General features: G+C 35.1%; 1 pseudogene; it reads right to left on the bottom strand.

The window, feature by feature from the left end:
* Positions 1-598: 598 nt before the first annotated feature.
* LOC149550129 (nucleotide pyrophosphatase/phosphodiesterase pseudogene) lies at positions 599-1,432 on the bottom strand (annotated as a pseudogene).
* Positions 1,433-7,969: the final 6,537 nt, after the last annotated feature.

Here is a 7,969-nt window from a genome sequence, read left to right as displayed (position 1 = left end):
CACTAAATTTCAAGGGTTTTTTAAATTTTCCGATTCATGGCCGATTCAATTCCGATTCATGGCCGATTCACGATTTGATTCGGCCTTGCCGATTCCGATCCGATTCCGATTCTTGTTACTTTGCTGTTTCCAATGAATGACACCTTTTATTGTGCACTTAAAAAGGTCACTTGTCATTTTCTTTGTTTCTCATGGCTTTTGCTTCCTCTTATGGGTCTATGATCTTCATTTCTTGGCGGCTCCACTCTTTTAAAACATGAACCAACTGCTCTCCTCCTGCATTGATCACATGCCATGTCCCATTCTTCACTTGGGGCATTCTTCATGTTTAGGAGGCCTCTTTCTTCTTCCCATGGGGTTTCCTTCCTAATGTCTACTGCTTGCTCTGTTTTGTTTTGCCTTCATGTGTATTCCACTAATTTGTTGTAAACATATACAATATAATAATTTAAGTGCACACGATCTTTCATAAAAATCATGTTTCCTGGAAGGTGACAACCATGTTTGTTTGCCTTGTACTCACTAACTCTTCCATGCATAGAATAATACAAATGAGCCTAAATATTTCATGGGATGTTTAGATTCTTTAGCCAATTTACTAAGCCACAGTAGTACGTGGGCAGTTACCAATAGAGTCACAACCAAGAATGTCTTTGTATTCTCTTGTAATCAAAAAAACTGTCATATACTTTTCCATCTAAGCATTTTTTCTATACTCAAGTAGCAATGAAGAATGGTTAAAAGCTATTAGCTTCACAAAACCAAAATCTTGATCTTTAAAATGCTCCAAGAGGTTTCTAAAGTTGTGTAATTAGAAAGATAACTTCCTCCACCACCTACAATGTCATGAATTGTTGCATTGAAAGTCCCCAAATAATGTGTCTTTTCTTCACTGACGTAGAAATTTTCATAAACAAGGTATGATCATTCGTAGTTATGAACATGGCCAAAGAAAGCAATATAAACCTTATATTTCTGCCAAAGTTCTTGGTATGTTTATCTTCCCATTGGCTCTTCGAATAGTCCTTGCAAGGCATGCCATGAATTTGACGAATAACCAAGAACTTGATGTGCAAAAAAAATGAGCCATGGTTGTTTTTGTCTATCTGTTGATGCTAAGCATTTCTCAATAAATTCATATTGCTCAGTTCCCTTATGCCAGTCAAGTTCTAAATCCATAATGCAGAAATGAAACATGCCATAGTCTGTGGAATACCATATCTTAGCATCATTGTTTGTTGGCACATAAAATGTGGTTTTAGCGAGCATCTCACACTCTCCTCTAACCTAACTGTGAATAACTTTTCAATTTTAAAACATCCTCTATTTGCTTTGAAACTTGTCAATCTTGGATGAATTAGTCGGGCCCCAAAAGTGGGTCTAGCTAAAAAAAAATTTGTTTCCAAACAACCGAATCCTCAAATTGATCCATTGCACTTAAGTTACCGAATGAAGTCAAGTTGCACCACAGAAAAAAATTTACAACTCACTTTTACACCTATCTACAAACTATCAACTTTGTGTCAGGAGGTCCTTTGGCTAGCCTAAAAAACTGAACCAAATGGATAACTGGGCTCTAGGAACTGACACACTAATTCTTTGTTCTGCATATTTGCACCTTATCAAATCTCATCTCATGAAAAATTCTCAGTCAAAAGATATTCATTGTCAAAGTTTCCCTCTTAGAACTACCTGCAAACAAACATGTCAGAAAATCATAAAACACATTGGGAATTGGCTTTGAAAGCTGGGCAAACGAACACTTGGGGAAACAAAAACTGAGGTGTTGGTTCACTCTCACAGGGAGAGTATCAATCTATGATTTGGGCTCATGACAAAAAACTATGCACAAACGGAAAGTGATCAAAGTGGGCTACTCGAAATTGTAGATTGGAAACACTTGACAAAAAAGTGGTTTTTTGCAAATGGAATTGACTTGGTAAAGTGTGTAGATGGATTCGTCAAGCCTTAAAAATTGGCACACTTAAAGTATTTTTAGAGTAAAATGTAGTGGTACAATCCATTTGATCTCATGTATCATGGATTTTGAGATATTATGTCACAAACAGGGGTTCTAAAAAATTTGCACTTCTTGACACTAGCAAAAAGTTAGAAATTCCATTTGGAATTGCGTTTGAAAATTGATCAAACGGATTCGTCATAAGCTCAAAATTGAAACGTAGTAATTCTCTGACCTCTAAAATGCAACACAAAAAGAAAATTAGCATTTTGGTCAACTAGGTAAAAGTTATAACAAGTTAAATAGGGCTTCCCATAATTCAGAATAAATTGCATCAGCATGACAACAATAAATGACCAACTTTGAGGGATTCAAAACCTAGTCAAACAGATTCAAAATGAACCAAAATCTAAAACATAGGCTCTTTGATATGGACAATAAACACTCCCAAATCAAAAATTTATGAAACATTATTGGGTGCGAGATATTCAATTGCAAACACAAGCTCCTATTGCTATTTGACACTTAGGCAAAAATGCAGATCTAATGATTGCTCAAAATAGGACTTCATGAAATGGCTCGGAATGACAATTTAACTTTATGAAACATGTAGATGCATTGAATACAAGGTGTTAGAAACATTAAACACCTCATGGGCCTCAAATGGACAGTCGAGTACATGTGCACTTAAAAGCATTTATAGGGCTTGATTTCTCAATGGTACTCAAAATTTGGGCTTCAATTTTGAGTCCCAACAATGGCTCTGTCTGGAGATGCATGTCCCTTGTGGGCATGGCAAGGATTAAAATCTCTTGAAGAAGCAAACCACACAAAAACTTATGTTGAACAACTTTATTGAAAGTAAGAAAACTACTCCTACTATGTACAAAATGATGACCTCGGGCCACTCGAAAGTTTTCAAAACTTCTTACCTCTGTCATAAATCTGATTTTCATCTACACCTTCATGAGGTAAGTTGAAAACATCTCTCTTAATTTTACCAATTAGATTAGCATCTTGAATCACATCGCTTGGCAAAATGAAATATCTTTCTTCATTCTCATAGTGCATATACAAATTAGCATTAACTTCTACCCCGTGCTCACTATGAGAAAACAAATCAGCATGCTCATGTAAACTAGGATCAAGTTGAGAACCATCAACCACATATAATTGATGCATGCTCTCAACCAGAAACACAAATGATTCATATTCTACCTTGTTCAAAAAGTTGCATATGTCAAAACTTTGCAAGTCTCCTTGTGTAACCGGATCTGAAGAGTATGTAAAATCTTATCAATGCTTACTTGTAGTCATGTTACTCATTAAATCAGATTTATCTTCCATTGAAACCTCTTCACACTCAAAAAACTAATTAGTCACCAAATATGAAAACTTATTGTGAAAGTACTGATCTAAACTATGCTAATCACAATCATTTTCTTCATCTAATTAAATGTCAGAATGAATCTTGAACTTATCTCTACAAGAACTATCAACACAAAGAAAATCCATATTTGGATTGACAACATTCACTGTTTTCCTCTTCATCACATGAAACATCAAAAAATATTGCAGCATAACCAACATGAGAAGAATCTGAAACAGCATTAAACTTTCCTTCGCTAACATGCTCTGCATCCAACAAATCATCATGTGCAAAAACATTTGAGGTACTGTTATATACACCTCCAAAGTCTAAAAAAGATTGTTCAAATTCTACCTCTCTTTCCACATCAAACTTTGGGGAATCGATTTAACTGAATGAGAAAGCATTATGAGGGAAAATATGAGGATCATTAGAAACACTTACATGCTTGTCAAAATCACTAGCCAACAAATCTGAGATTTCATCAGAGCTCAAGAAGATTGCCTCACAAATCTTCTCCCAGTTGTGATTATCATCCGGATGACATGAAGAACTTACAACAACAAGATCATTAGTATAATAATCTGGAAAATCAACATTATTATGACATTCGTTCTTATCATGGCAATCACTACCCTTATTGTTGTTACATAATTCCTCAACTTCATATTACTATAACCAAGTTTATTTTCACTTTCATATCCATCTTCCTTATGTTGATTGCAATTACCTAATTCATTTGCATTTGAATCCTTCTCTTCACATTCAGAAAACAGATTATCTTTCTCTACGGATTCATTATATTCATTATTACCTTGATTTTTAGCACACTCATTATCATTAGAAGACATAACATGAAATCTATAATCATCATTTTCCATGTCCTCAATGGATCTTTCAATTTGCAAAAAATTTTGTAATCTTATAGGTGCTGGCCAATTGATTGAATCAAGCACTAGAACATCAAGGAAAACACTAGGCAAAGAAGATTCCTCAAGTCTACAATGATAAGGCATCTCATCAATTACTAATTTAAGCCTTAAATAACATTTTTTGACACTTAAGCCTTGAGCACTTCCTACCTCAATTCTCATAAGACTAACAATCCTTTTGTAGATCAGTTTATTTAAAAGAGCAATGTTATTAGCCATAGTTTCTAAACTTTTAGAATTTGGAAAACTAATCTCAGATCTAAGATCTGACTCCATCAAGTAAAACTTCTACCTCTTCCTTCTAGTGCTGAAAATCACTGAATAGAGGCAATCATGTTTTTAACATTTGACTTCCATAAAAAGAAAACATGAAAACCAAAATACATCAAGTGTTGATGCTAAACTTCGATATGCTATTTTGGCACAGGTGCAAGACTGAAATTCCTTCACACCACTAGTCAAATATTTGTAGAGCCACCACCTCCTTGCTAGAGGATAAAGAAATCACTATTGTGATTCACTTTTACAATTCACTTTCTTATAACAAAATGCTACAAACAAGACTTTAAAACTTATCAATAATTTCAAATTCATTTTCAAAACACTATCAAAACCTCTAGATCTGCCCATACATCTAAGATTCCTTCAACATTTCGCAATGAAATCAACTAAGAACAAATTGGTATAGAGATTTGAGAGTCGTCACTCACTCATGTGAGAAATAAAACATAATTTTTCACTTGACAAATCTAAACCAGACCTTCTACAACTTTTTTATGCACTTCTTCTATTGTATTGAATCTCTTATTTTAAATTCTCAAGGTTTTTCTACCATTCAAATTCAATACACTCCCCAGCAGAGTTGCCATTTTGTTGGTGTTTTGAAATGTTGCAGGTTTCAAATTACCCCGATGAGAAAAAGACACATCTAGGGGAAACTAACTCCCATTTTCAACATGTCATTTTAGACAGTGGGCCAACTATAAGGCTTGGCACTTCTACTTCAGGCTCTGCAAAACCTAGGCGGGTGGATCTCAAATTCAACTATATGGTACTAGTACAAAAACATATTCCTAAATCTATTACACATATTTAACCCTTAATTCTCCTAATACTTATGTAATAACATAGATCTGCAGTAGAAAATAGCAATTCTATGATATTCACAAGCTGAGTGAGGGCATTCTTTTCAGCTCTTCAACATGAAAGGGAAATACATTTGATTAATGATGTTGAATATCATTAAAACCTCAAATATGCAGCAATATGAACAAGTGATACTATAACTGATCAGTGCCTTATCTATTGGGAAATTTCATGAATCAAATACATACATCTGTGATATCCAAGACATATTTCACACACCCAGACATCAGATCTATCCTATCACTTTGTGAATTAGACATCGGTGTTCATTAAGACCTCATTCTAATGAGATATCTTTCTCAAAATAACCAACAACCCTATCAAAAACATCAAGCATTTTCTTGGCCCTTTGTTCCAACAACAAAACATATATAATATACAACTTTAAAGGGATGCAAATGCGTCTCAGCTCTTTGTTCCTAGACCACATAAGATTGTAGATTACTAAGATAGCAGATGAGAATTAGAATGAAACTAAAGAATTTTTCGCTCATTTGTATTCATTTCCTTGAAACTATACATTAAGATACATGAAATCAAAACATAAAAATATCTAACACATCATAACTAGCTATATTATCTTTCCTACTGCTATTCATACAAGAGAAAATGCTGAAAGAATGGTGTCTCAGTAGTGAGTAATTTTTCTCCTCAAAACTGGAACCAACACAATGAGAAAGAAAGAGAATGATATAGACAAGAAGTGAATTCTTGGATCTACTCTGAAGACAACATGTGTCCACTTGAAATTCTCTCCTTTGTAGTGAAAAAAATCTCTCTAATCTCTCTTTGCAACTGATAAATCAAATCCTTGATTATTATTTTTTCTAACTGAAAATTCGAGCCAAATTATACTAGAATGGCATAATATCCTCAAAATTAATCCAATAGACCTTATACCAAGTGTTTTTACCAAACCTATAACTGCATTTCCAACTTTCACTCATTTCACTGAGCAGGCCCAAATTTTACATTTCTACCTATAATGTGAACTAGTGAATTCATGTGCAAAAAAAAACTCCATAATCAAAAAGTGCATCTTCTTTCGATTCTGGCGATATACAATATGCCTATATTCACCTCTCAAAAACCCCTTGAAAACCAATTTGAAATAAGTACCCCTGCTGAAACTATCTGGTTTGCACTTTTTTTTTAATTTTTCAAAAATTTAAAAATTCTAAAGTGCAAACTTTGGAATAAACCAATTTTCAATTTAAAACTTGCACGTACCCCTTTAGAAAAGATAATTAAAATTTATTTTTTAAAATTTTCAAATTTCCCTTTGCATCTCGGGTCAACAACCTACTCTGACCCTTGTGCCACGTGGCATCCTCTTATTGGTCGACCTCTGCCACTAGGTGCCACATAGCACCTCCTAATTTGCCCACTCAATGCTACCACATGGTAGCTCCTTACTGGCTCACGAACTGCCCAATCATTGCTTAGTCAACACCTACCTTGTCACCACCACGTCATCACCAGCACAGGCCCACTGCCATGTGGCACTCGGGTGCATTTTTGCATTCCTTAACTTCCTCGTATCTTTATTTTATGGGCAAGCACCCATCACAAGATTAGGACACGTGTCATCATCATGTGCATTTTGTCGGGAAACGTTATTTTTGCACCACATCATCATGACATCATCCTTGGTCAAAATTTGCTTACATCATCTTCCAACCGGGCTATAGATAGGGCCCTTGTGCATGAACCTTGCCTTCTAAAAGGTTGTGTCTTATAGACATTAAGTATAATGTAAGGGATAATATTTAAACAATACAAAATACCACGCATAGACAATGTGGGACAAAAACCCCTTTTCCATTATTCCTGTGGCTCTTCCATTCTCTATTTTTTTGTGGCCGACCACGTATTTTATTCTCTTCACTACAGGCTTTCTTTTGTATGTGTTTCCCTTTATCCTATTGCGTAGAGCTCCCCTGTCATAGGCTGACCCTTGTGTCATGTCTTCTCACATGCTCTTCCACTATGCAATGCATGGACTTCCCCTTTGTCTTTGCAGCTTCTCCTTTGACCAACACTGTGCCACCCTTTCAATACTATTTCTACCTGACAACATAGGGATGTCACTATTTCCAGTGAATGACAACTTTTCTTGTGCACTTTAAAAGGTCACCTGCCATTTTCTTTTTTGCTCATGGCTTTTGCTTCCTATTACAAGTTTGTGGTCTTCATTTCTTAGTGGATCCACTTTTTTAAAACATGAGCTAGTCGCTCTCCTCCTGTGTTGATCACATGCCACCTTCCATTCTTCACTTGGGGCATTCTTCATGTGTGGCCGGCCTCTTTCTTCTTCACATGGAGTTCTCTTCCTAACATCTGTTGCTTGCTCTATTTTTTTCTACCTTCATGCATATTCCATTAATTTGTTGAAAACATATATAATATAACAATTTAAATGCATACGATCTTTCATAAAAATTGTGTTTCCTGGAAGATGAAAACCATATTTATTTGCCTTGTACTCACTAACTCTTCCATGCAGAGAATAATACAGATGAGCATAAATATTTCATGGGATGTTTAGATTCTTTAGCTAAT

The sequence above is a fragment of the Cupressus sempervirens genome, chromosome 7 (assembly GCF_028749045.1).
Source record: "Cupressus sempervirens isolate cs-2001-9-10 chromosome 7, ASM2874904v1, whole genome shotgun sequence".
Classification (NCBI taxonomy): Eukaryota; Viridiplantae; Streptophyta; class Pinopsida; order Cupressales; family Cupressaceae; genus Cupressus; species Cupressus sempervirens.
The sequence above is the reverse complement of the archived record's forward strand: the minus strand, read 5'-3'. Positions and strand labels throughout refer to the sequence as shown.